A 12434-nucleotide genomic window follows, 5' to 3' on the forward strand; every position below is an offset into this window, starting at 1 on the left:
CTGGCTTATTATTATATTCATCCAGGTGGATGCTGCACACTGGTGGTGGATGAGGAGATGCCCCTGACACTGTAAGGGCTTTGAATGTATAGAAAAGCGCTATATAAATGTAACAAGTTATTATTATTATTATTATTTGGTAAACTTGTTTTATGAAACGGGCCGCCAGATGGGAAGAAGATAAAGAGTAATAAAAATAATAATTGACATAAAAAATAAGAAATAAAAAATAGCACTTCATTGGATTATACATATATTTAGACCTCTCTTTTTGCAGTCTTTATTATGTTGTCGATTTTTAACAAATAAAACATTGTACATTTTTAAAATGATGGGAAAAAAAGGCCTACAAAAGTTTGAGCACTCTACATCATCACGTTTAGTAACCAAAATAACTTGAAAATATCTAATTTCTGATGGTCACAGTTAACCATCTTCTGGTTTCAGCTTTACTTTTAGTATATAGACATGCCAGAGCTATCAATCTCCTCATCTAAAACTCAGCATGAAAGTGTTAATGTTTTTCATATAATGATGAGAATTAAGAAACAGTATGAAACACAAATAAAACTCACTGAGAACAACATCTTTAATGGCAAGTCGTTCAAACCCACACTTCCCGTTTACCCCACGCCAATTAATCTGTTTGGCTAGGGAGTTGGTCAGTAATTTCGCCATCACTCTCCAAACACTGTCCTTTACAGTCAGGCCCCCTGCCATTCCAAAATAGGTGACCTGAAAGACAGCATTGTTAGTTACTGGTGATGGTACAGTCTGGACAATCGCAAACATGTTGTGGGCCCTAAAGTGAAACTGTCAGAAAGCAGCGAGGGGTAAAAAGCGTGCAAAAATGTTACAAATCAGCTATTTAAAAATACAAATTAAATATTGGTGATTATAAGTATAGTGATAATAATGGCCTACTGCCTGCAGTGCATTAACAGAGTAATAAACAAGATTGTATTAAAAGAGACCTAGGTGAATGAATTTTTACTTTGTTAGTGCTTTATTTGCTCATTTTTTTATTGCATTTGTTACTGTTGCATGCATTTTTACACAATATGTGATAACTTAATTTCTGATTAATTTTATTCTGTTTGTTTAGTGACTGAAGTGTAGATTAAATTTGTAGAATTAATTAATTTACCCTTTTAGACTTATTCTCTATTAATTTACTTACTGCTTGTTTTCTTTATAAAACAAATAACACTTTGTTTATGAAAGGATTTGTCTGATATGTCTGTGATACATTATTAAACGCTGCAAAAACATGAAAAGATTTTAAGCTCCCCTCAGCAGAAGCAAAAATATGCTGATTGGGTCAGTTGCACTGGTGCTCCTAAATATTTTTTTTAAAGCCACATGCACTAGTGATTACGAAAGTTCTAAGTGGCCATGCATTATTTTTTTCTTCTCGTTTTGTCGTGATCACAACATAATAGAAGTTGTTTTGTCGTAATCACGACATAATTTTTCTCGTTTTCATGACTTATTTTTCTCGTTATTTCGACATTACAGATGTTCTTGAAGTTACTCAAATGCGCCAACAGGTGGCAGTATAGTATTACAAATATCTGATTGGGACCAGAATACTGTATATCCACCTCACTGTACATGTTTGGGACAGAGTAAAGACCTCTCCGTGATTGCCATGATTCGTGCAGATAATTATTGACATTTAATTAACTTATAAATGTTCCAGATTCCGAAACATTCTTAAGAAGTAATTTCTTCTTAACTGCCATTTTCTTCTCATTTTTTACAACAAGAAACTAAGTTAAGAATATATTGTATTCCCAAAAAATCGTCTTAAGAATATACTTATCTTTTTACTTAAGATTAAGTGTAACTTCGAGAACCTCAGTTATGTCGAAATAACAAAAAAATAAGTAATGAAAACGAGAAAACAACATTTGTTATGTCGCAATAACGGGAAAAATTAGTCATGATAATAAGAAAACAACTTTGTCATGTCGTGAAAACGAGAAATATAAGTCATGATAATGTGGTGGCCGAGAGAGCTCAATGCGCTGCAACTTAAGAAAACACATGCAAACAGAAAAAACTACAACAAATTAAGAAAACATCTTTATCAGTTTGATAACACAGGCTCTGCAAATCCTAGCAACACAAACACAAATACGGAAACGTGCTACAAATACAAAAAGGCGCTGCAAACACACGAATGCGCTGCAAACACTTTCACCATCTTATCGGTGAACTATCACCTTTTAGTTCACCGACAACACCTCTGCTCTGACCAACAGCCACTGAACAAATAATCAGGTCCCAGATGGGTTTGTCACTTTTTGAGGTCCCCCTGAAACATCTCTGTTTTGCTCCATGCTATTTGCAGCGCTTTTTTGTGTTTGCAGCGCGTTTGTGTGTATGCAACACTTTTTTTGTGTTTGCAGCCATTTCCATATTTGTGTTTGCGTTGCAAGGATTTGCAGCGCCTGTTTTGTCAAACTAATGAAGATGTTTTTTTTATAATTTGTTGTCGTTTTTCTGTTTGCATGTGTTTTCTTAAGTTGCAGAACGTTGAGCTCTCTCGGTCACCGCATGATGATGACAAAACAACTTTTATTTTCTCGAGATCACGAGAAAATAAAATCGTGATCACAAGAAAACATTTTTTGTTATGTTGAGATCACGAGAAAATTAAATTGTAATTACGACAAAACAACTCGTTATGTCGAAATCACAAGAAAATTATGTCTTGATCACGACAAAATTAGAAGAAAAAAACAATAAAGCATGGCTGCTTAGAACTTCCGTAAGTTATCGCAGTTTGGAGCCCTGTGAATATGTGCATATTTTAAAATAAAAATATTATTTGTAAATATTTCAAAATAATTTTAGTAAATTATACTTCTTTTACTGTTTTCCAAAAAAAAACTTTAAATCCTGGACCCCTGTCAATTTATGATCCCTTCATTAAAATAGATTAAATGTGGCTTTTATGACAATAATTAACAGAAAAATAAATATTTAATATTAAAGTTAAAAAGATGTCTACAGAGTTATCTAAATTAGATTATATATATATATATATATATATATATATATATATATATATATATATATATAATATATAAATAACTATACATGATATATAATTATTTTATATATATAGAAAATACTAAAACTTTGTTCGCATGACAATAACACTTTATGTCACGGATAGATTTAATTTATCATCATTGCGTGTGCATGTAAGTTTGCTCTAATGCATCACAAGTACCAATGAGGTTACACTCCTGAGCACATATAGATATTCACTGTTAGGCAAGTAGTTTTAGAAGTCACATAATTAAACATCAGCAAATATCAGTCAAAACTTCTGACATAGCACAACCTACCAGTTTTTGCCTATATTCCCCCACTGCAGCAATGCTCTCTTCAAGCTTCCCCAGTTCATTAAGTGATGTCAGTGGAAATCCAGAAACTTCTGGAACCTCCACTGGACGTGGACAACTATTTTGCAGCTGGAGCAAAATCATTTGCTGTTGCTACTTAATTGTTTCCAGTGAAGTTAAAATCTCACAGAGAATTTCTGTAAAAATAAGAAAATACAAACAATCAAATAATAAACAAATAAATAAATAAATAAATAAATAAATAATAACAAACAAATAAATTAAACAAATAATTTGTTCAGTGAACTTAATAAAATTAAATTAAACGTTTCCATACAATCAGTTCAGGTTCATACAACAAGACTAAAACAAATTCAATTAACAAATAATGTTTAATTGGGTCAACAACTTGGTCTTCATTAATTACCCAGCCGGCACATGACCGACCTTCAACGTTGAAATTTGGTTGAAATAAGGTCAGTTGTTGTTTCAACAGTGAAACAACGTTGATGTGACGTTGAATGCTCAATGGTTGAAGATCAGTCAACACATGACCGAAATTCAACGTTGAAATTTGTTTGTAATTAGGTCAGTTGTTGTTTCAACGGTAAAACAACTTTAATAAAACTTTGAATGCTATATGCCTTCAAAAGCAAGTGTTTCACGAGTTCGCCCTTACATCTAATCTGCTTGAGCGAGTATTAAGCATATTTTGGCGTGCTGTCCGGGGGAAGGGTTCCGGCCGGAATACAGGCCGGACCCAGAGAACTCCCCCTGCTAGTGTAGGATAGAAACAGATTAGAAGTGGGGAGTAGGGGTGGAGGAGGGATGCCAAGAAACTGTCGCTGGATGGAGGTAAGACGGCTGGTAATATATAGAGGATGCGCTGATTGAATGATTGGTTAAACAGGTTGCACCTGCGCTGAATGGGTTGATTATCTGATCGTGCTCCTCCTGAACCTTGTTTAATCAAACATCATTTAAATTATAATATGAAATAATAATTAACAAGGTTAACTTATAAATCAACATAAGATTCAGCATACAAATAAATGTTTGCCTTTTAAATGATTATGGACATTATTATTTCATGAAACTTATAAAATATAAGTGTATTTAAATATAATCATCACCAACAATAAGACTAATTACATTTCGATACCACATGCTGAAACAATTCCTATTGGTTGTTTGACCTTACTGCTTTGATCATGATTGGTTCATCTGGCTGTCATTCCCCAGCCGGCATTTCAACGTTGATTCACCGTTGAAACAACGTCAGGTACCATGGTTGGATCAACGGTGAAAAACCTTTCGGATTTGCAAAAATTTTCAACGTTGATATTGTGACGTCTTTTCAACGTGGAAGTAACAACGTTGATTCACCGTTGAAATCGCGACTTTGTTTCACCCTCTTACCTTTCGGGTTATGGTCATCTGTCGACGTTGGATCAACGGTGAATAACCTTTCGGATTTGCAAAAATTTTCAACGTTGATATTATGACGTTGATTCACCGTTGAAATCGTGACTTAGTTTCACCGTCTTATGTACCTTTCAGCAACGGTGAATACACAACTGCACATTAAATTACAACCATTTCACATTTAGATCAACACTGTACGTACATGTTAGTTAAAAATCAAATGACTAGCAGCAATGGTATCAACTTCAATAAACTAACACATGATCAATATTGTAAAACAAGTTTTATTTTGGAAACATACACTGTAAATAAAAAATAAAAACCTGTCGAAAACATTTTCCAAAAACAATACAAATACATGAATTCTGCTCACATGTTACTGTATCCCAGTTTGTGATGAATACAAAGTAATCAGACTTTAGACATTATACATTACCATTCAGAAGTTCTCACAGTAAAATTTTAAATGTTTTTTTAAGTCTCTTCTGCTCACCAATCCAAGTACAGAAAAATTGAATAAAATATATTTGTACTATTTGAAATGTTTTTCATTTGAAGATATTTGAAAATGTAATTTAATCCTGTGATGTCAAAGCAGAATTTGTATCATTACTCATGATCAAGTCACATTAACCTTCAGAAATCATTCTAATATTCTGATTTGCTGCTCAAAAAAAAAAAAATAAAAATGTTGGAAACAGCTCAGTAGAATTCTTTCAGTTTGCTTTGATGAAATGAAAATGAAACAATTTATCTGATATAGAAATCTATTGTAATATTATAATTGTCTTTATTATCACTTTTGATCAATGTAAAGCATCCTTGCTAAATAAAATTACAAATGCTTTTTATTTCAAGTAAATGCTAATCTTTGGATCTTACTATTCATCAAAGAATCCTGAAAAAAAAATCTACTGCTTAAATATTGATAATAATAAATGTTTCTTGAACAGTATATTAGAATGATTTATAAAAGATCATGTGACACTGATGACTGGAGTAACAGTAATAAATTACATTTTAAAATATTTTAAATAATATTAAAAATTATTTTAAATAATACAAATATTATAAAGCAGAAGGAAATTTAATAATAAAAAATAAAAAAAACCTTACTGTTCAAAAACTTGACGCGTAGTGTATTTTTTTTCTGATGCTGAAAAAAACAGATGTCAGGGTTTAAACTTTTCCAAATCCCTAGACCCCAGAAGGTTAAAGACTCAAAGTTTTTGTACAATAACATGCATATTTTGCGCTGCACAAGAGAAACCTTTTTTGACTAAAACCACTTGATCTCTTATTTGGTGGTTTACTAGTTCTATGAAAACAGGTTTACAGATGTGTAACAGGTTTACATTTGTGCAGTGGAAATGGGTAAAAGACTTTGAGAATGGAACCTGCAACAGAAACCATGTCGTGGTAAAGGGGTAAAAAGCAATCGCCTTAAAATTCTTTACACAGGAAATACCTTAAATGAAATGTATTTATTACTTTAAGCCAAAATGTTTCTTCAAATTCTGATAAAAACAACAGCCTTGTGCATATATCATGGTTGTGCTTCGGGTTATCTTTGGAAAAAGTCCCAGCTCTGGGTCATTTCTGATGCTGTCCTCTCCTCTCTCCCCCACTTGTGTGCTTTCTGTGCTGTCCTGCATAAACAAAAACACCAAACATAACATTTCATAAAATACCAGTGTTGATACTGTTAAATATCTTTAACTGAAAACACTCAATACAAAACAAATCTTGTACAATATTTTTTACTTTACAGTCCAATAACAGTGGAGTTGGAAAAAAGTGCACAACACTTCATTAAACACATTTTGACGTCTTCAGATTAAAATTTAAAACAACGTGGTTTTAATCACAATTCTAACAAAACAGTATACTTAGTGAAACAAGTAAAATAATAATGAGTACATTTGTATTACATTAAATAAACTTATAACAAAAGATCAATGAATCTCTACCAGAACTGAGAGTGCAAAGTAGCAGATGAACAATTCCTTACCAAACTCCCAATAAGCTGGATCCTTCATGACTCTAAAAGGAGAAAAAATAAATGGTTTACTGAAATTTTCTTAAAAAGCTGTTTTTCGTTTTAAACCATTCCTTTAAACAATTAATTTTAATTAAAGATATTTGCCATTAAATGATATTCAGAAAAGAAAGATAAAGTATGTCATCTTTAGGACTGTTAATATAGGATTAAAATGTAAACACATCTGCAGTAATGCATGGCATTTATATTGAAAAATGTCAATCTCTAAAAGACAGACATTAACAAATACTAGCAACACACAACAGCTGATATATATGACCAGATGAGCTAATATTGCTAGCACGCTAAATGCCATTAGCATCTAACTTTTGCTGTCTGTGATAATAAAGCAGCACAAACGCACACTCAAGGATTCAACTTATGCAGGTTACATGTCCTTTACCAATTTGTAAACTATTGTACTATTTTTAAAAGGTAATAATAAATACTTATTGTCTTACCTGATTTAGCCAGTGCTGTATGTTTTCAGGGATTCGCAGCTCACGTCTATTTCCTCTGTGTTCCGGTTTTTGTTCTCCGTTGGGATCTCACAATTCAAATACGCTCAAAATAAAAATATAACAGGAAAATATAAAATAATTCGGGACCAACTGAATAATTTCGGTGAGCAGCAGCTCTCATACAGTCTATGCAGCTCACAACCTCACCAGAGAATGCGGTAACGGTCGATTTTTTTAAATTACAAAGGCGCACAGTTTCACCTCTCAGTTTCCTGAATGAGAGCCAGATGAACCAATCATGGTCAAAGCAGTGAGGTAAAACAACCAATAGGAATTGTTTTAGCATGTGGTAGCGAAATGTATTTAGTTTTATTGTTGGTGATGATTATATTTAATTACCCTTATATGGCCAAAACCCCTCCAAAACCACCCTAAAACCGGCCAACCAGCCTAGGCTGGTTTTAACCATTTTTTTTTTTTTTTTGTCAGCAGGGTACTGACAAAATTAAACACTTATTTCATAGATAGGCCTACATTGTCTTTCAATAATTAAGGCACTTATAAGTACCTTTTCAGGAATATTGCTATTTATTTAATCTATTTAATATTATATTTAGAGGTGTTTTGGCCACTTTCCAAGTCTGTCCAGGCTGGGAGACCACCTAAAACCAGCTACTAGGCTGATTTAGCTGAAAAAAAAAAAAAAAAAAAAATTGGATTCCCTTGATCCAATGCAGTTAACTAACGTTGAAAAGGGACATTTAAATAAGTTTGTTATTTGTTCACCGTTTTCTAATTTTTTTATTTTATTTAATGTAAATAACTTCGTTTTAATTAATTCAACATTAACATTTTTATATGTAACGTTCAACCTTGTGTAAGCACAGGTGATTAAGTCACACAGATAGGGTTTATTCAAAATAAATAAATAAGCAAAACACACACAAACTACATAATTTATTAATTTTGTTATTTCTCTTTGAATCCTTAAAAGGAATGTTTTCTGTTGAGTGGAAAGATTATTTTTGTAAGTCATTTTTATCAGTTGCATTATGTATGTGAAAAAAGTTGCACTGGCCCTTTAAGCCTGCTCTCCGGAGAACGCGCTTCTTTGCAGAGGGAGAGTTGAATCCTCCATTTTGTGAAAGGATGACAGAGCAGAGCTAATGCAGATTAGTGCGTCTACATATCGCTATTTGTGCCGAAATATATATACAATCATCATTTTACAGGGATTTGGTGAGTGTTTAACCATTTTGGCATGTTTTTGTCCAACGCTAATCTGATCAGTAAAGTGTTGTAGGATAAAGTAAACAAAATTTAGTTCATGTTAATGTGTTTATGGTTTAATATGGGCTTTGTCCTAATCTTTATTCTGTGTAAACATTATATTTGATTTTAACTTGAGTTATATTGTTAATTGTTTTCTAATTAAGTTAATTGCTTTAATGAGAAGGTCAATTCAGCAAAAGGCTGTGTCCTAATTGTTTCTTTTTCAATGAGATGTAACGTAGACTAACCATGTTCCGTACACAACGATGTTCCGTACAGATGACCTTTTACCGCCGATCGCTGAATAAATACTTCCTGATCATATATAAATTATATATCTGTGTCGTCTTCATTTCTCTCTCTTTCATTCCCAATCACGACAGCGACACTCCCACCATTTGTTCCAGTGACATTTCAATAAGTTTGCTAGGTCTGTCCACCGCGCTTGAAAATGGATGGTGGGCAAACTAAACGTGAGACTGGCACTTGGGAGGGGAGACAACTAAAGCAGCGAAAATGTGCATTTTGATTTAATTTATGGATCTCACAGTATTGCAGTCTTTATGAGATGAATATTATGTTATCACAAATTGTTAAATAAATTACTTTTTGTTGAATAAATGCTTTGAAATGGGAATATTTAAACGTCAATTGTGGGTAATGACCGCTTGGCGCCACTCAATGCCAGAGACAGTCAGCAGAGGCTGTTTGCCCACCATCATCCTGCGTGCAGTGATGATTTTTATATTCTTAGTCAATTAAGTTAGCATTAACACAAGCATTAATGTTAATTTTTAAAAAAGGAGAAAAAAAGTTGGCATCAATTTAACGTTACATGAATTGAATGTTATAACATTTTAAATGGTCATGCATTAACAAATTAAACATGAATTAATCATATTGTAACGTTATTTCATTGCCAACTTTTCATAAAAAATAATTTAATTTATTTTAAAAAAAAGATAGGATATTCAGAAAAGTTATTTAATAATTTTCTTCATTGAAATCAAGGGTACGCACTCTGTACGGAACACCGTTGTAACCTGTACGGAACACCGTTAATGCTTATCATCTTCCGTACACGTGCGGAGGAGGTACTTTTGCCCACTTTTCTCAAAAACTATTGGTCCAAAAGACATCAATCAAAGTGTGTACTGCGCAATAGGTATTCTCCCAGAGAATGATCACACAAACATGCTTGTCATGCTTTCAACAACGGAGGAGTGGTCGCTGGCGTGCTGTGAAGGGCGTAAAGTGTACGGAACATGGTTAGTCTACGTTACAAACTAAATATGGAAATGATCCTGTTATTATTGTTGGCCTAAAATACAGGTCAGGTTTTTGTTCTGGTGGAACTGAATGTTCTGGAAATCAGTTGATGGCGAGCCCGCCCTGCTGAAAAAAAAAAAACTGCAAATACCAGTCTAGGCTGGTTGTCTGGTTTAAGATGAAAGTAGCTGGTTTAAGCTGTTCTTCCTGGTGGTTTCCCAGCCTGACCAGCTGTCAAAATCCCTCTAAAACCAGCCAGCCTTCCAGCTATGACCAGCTAAAACCAGCCAACCAGCCTAGGCTGGTTTACGGATCTGGACACTAATCTCCCATTGTGAAACTACGGTTTTCTGCTACACGAGGTGGATCTCAGCTTTCCAGCTATTTGTTTTCATCATTCTCGGTTGGAAGTACTGTGATATTCCTGGACTGTCTCACGGACCTATTTTTATATATGTGACCCTGGACCACAAAACCAGTCATAAGATTAAATTTGACAAAACTGATGTATACATATGAAAGCTCAATGCATAAGCTTTCTATTGATGTATGGTTTGTTAGGATAGGACAATATTTGGCCGAGATACATCTATTTGAAAATCAGGAATCTGAGGATGCAAAAAAATCAAAATACTGAAAAAAATCACCTTTAAAGTTGTCCAAATGAAGTTCTTAACAATGCATATTACTAATCAAAAATTACATTTTGATATATTTACAGTAGAAATTTAACAAAAAATATTCATGGAACATGATCTTTACTTAATTTCCTAATGATTTTTGGCATAAACATACCCCAGCGACTTAAGACTGGTTCTGTGCTCCAGGGTCACATATATATATATATTTTTCCTGCTGCCATCCACGTGGCACGGATTTAAAGGTGCCATAGAATGGAAAACTGTATGTAGCCTGGCATAGTTAAATAATAACAGTTCAGTACATGGACATGCCATACCATGAGTCTCAAACACCATCGTTTCCTCCTTCTTATATAAATCTAGTGTTTGCAAAAGACCACCGAAAAATAGGTCAATTCCAACATAACAGCGACTGTTACGAAACTTTCCCGAGATCGTTAATAGTTACGCCTCCAACATTTGCATCGCCCAATCATCAGAAATGTCAGCACATCAGTAAAACAAGGCAAGCCACTAAAGGGACACGGCTAGCTTAATGCTAACGCTAGCCTGTTACATTGCTAGACATAGGATTTCACTTTCCACATAAACAGAGAGATGACTGCGCTCATGATGGTGAATGATGGAGAAATAACTGCCTGATGATGGCCAATGATTTGCAGATCTTGAGAATCACTGACGAGCAGCTCAACTTTTGTGGTAAGTACTTGTGTCTCTGCATTATAACCAGGGCCAGACGGAATCTGCGGATTTTTTTGGCAATTTCTGCGCAGAATTTTTTGAAAAATCTGTGGAATTCTGCGGAATGGTTTTAAGAGTATAGGAGAGCACAGAAAGCTGAAAACATTACAAATAACATAAAAAAACTTTTATTTCAGGTTGACAATACAAATCATATTGGAACAACTGTTTTGTTAAACAAAGCTAGGTCTCTTTTATACTAAATCCACTAAAAGGAGCAGGAAACATTTTGTTAGAATAAATGTATATTCTATAATCGCCGAGAATGATTCGATCTGAGTTGAGCCACACAGCACAGGTACGGGAACCCGGAGCCAAGAATGACAGACACAGCAATAGTGCATTTCATTCAAGACTGGTTTATTGAGGATGCTACACCAGGTTATAAAGTGGAATATAGGGAAGTGAAATCTGACTGTCAGCAGAAAGATGGAAAGGGTACGAGATGTCCCAGACAGTCCCATGATCTGTCATTACATCATTGTCTATATTCCAAATACAATAGAGAACACAGGTTACAATGTTAAGAGACATATTACAAAGGACACAGGATGTTATAGAATCTTACAATGGCCACTTTAAGACAGAATGTCTTACCAACAAACAATCCTGTGTCTTCATGTTAAAACACATAATTCCTATCAATGTTAAATGTGGACACACAGATACACTTCATATTCATCATTGAGTATATAGTTATATATCAACTCTGACTAGACCTGTGTCTAGACTAACACAATGAACATCAAAACAATAACTGGAACAACAGTGGTGAAACTCCAGGTTCCCCATTTGCCCCACAGTCCATCCAGCCAGGAGTCCAGGAGTCGACTCTCTTCGGGTCCGGGATGGATGTCTTCATGTGGGTGATGATATCCGTGATGTTATCTAAATTGTCTGGAAGATCCTCTCAAGAATTATTTCTTTAATTAATTCTGGTTCTTCTTCCAAACTGCTCTTGCTAGTTCAACAACTAGTATCAAACACTAGAATAGCTTCTAAAACCGGGCACTGAGTGAAACCATCTAGTGGTGGATAATCCATCAATCAGAATAGGGCCCTTAGTGCATACAGGGTTGTATAAGAGTTAACACTGTTTGGCTCAATGGACCATCTATCTTCCTGCTTTGGATAACCCCCACCTCACTATAAGAGGTAGTTCCTTCCTCAGCTTAGTCAATGTTTTTCCTCCTCCCTGTTAGGCAGTAAGGGGAATCCCCTTTAC

Source organism: Garra rufa, chromosome 10, assembly GCF_049309525.1.
Source record: "Garra rufa chromosome 10, GarRuf1.0, whole genome shotgun sequence".
NCBI lineage: Eukaryota > Metazoa > Chordata > Actinopteri > Cypriniformes > Cyprinidae > Garra > Garra rufa.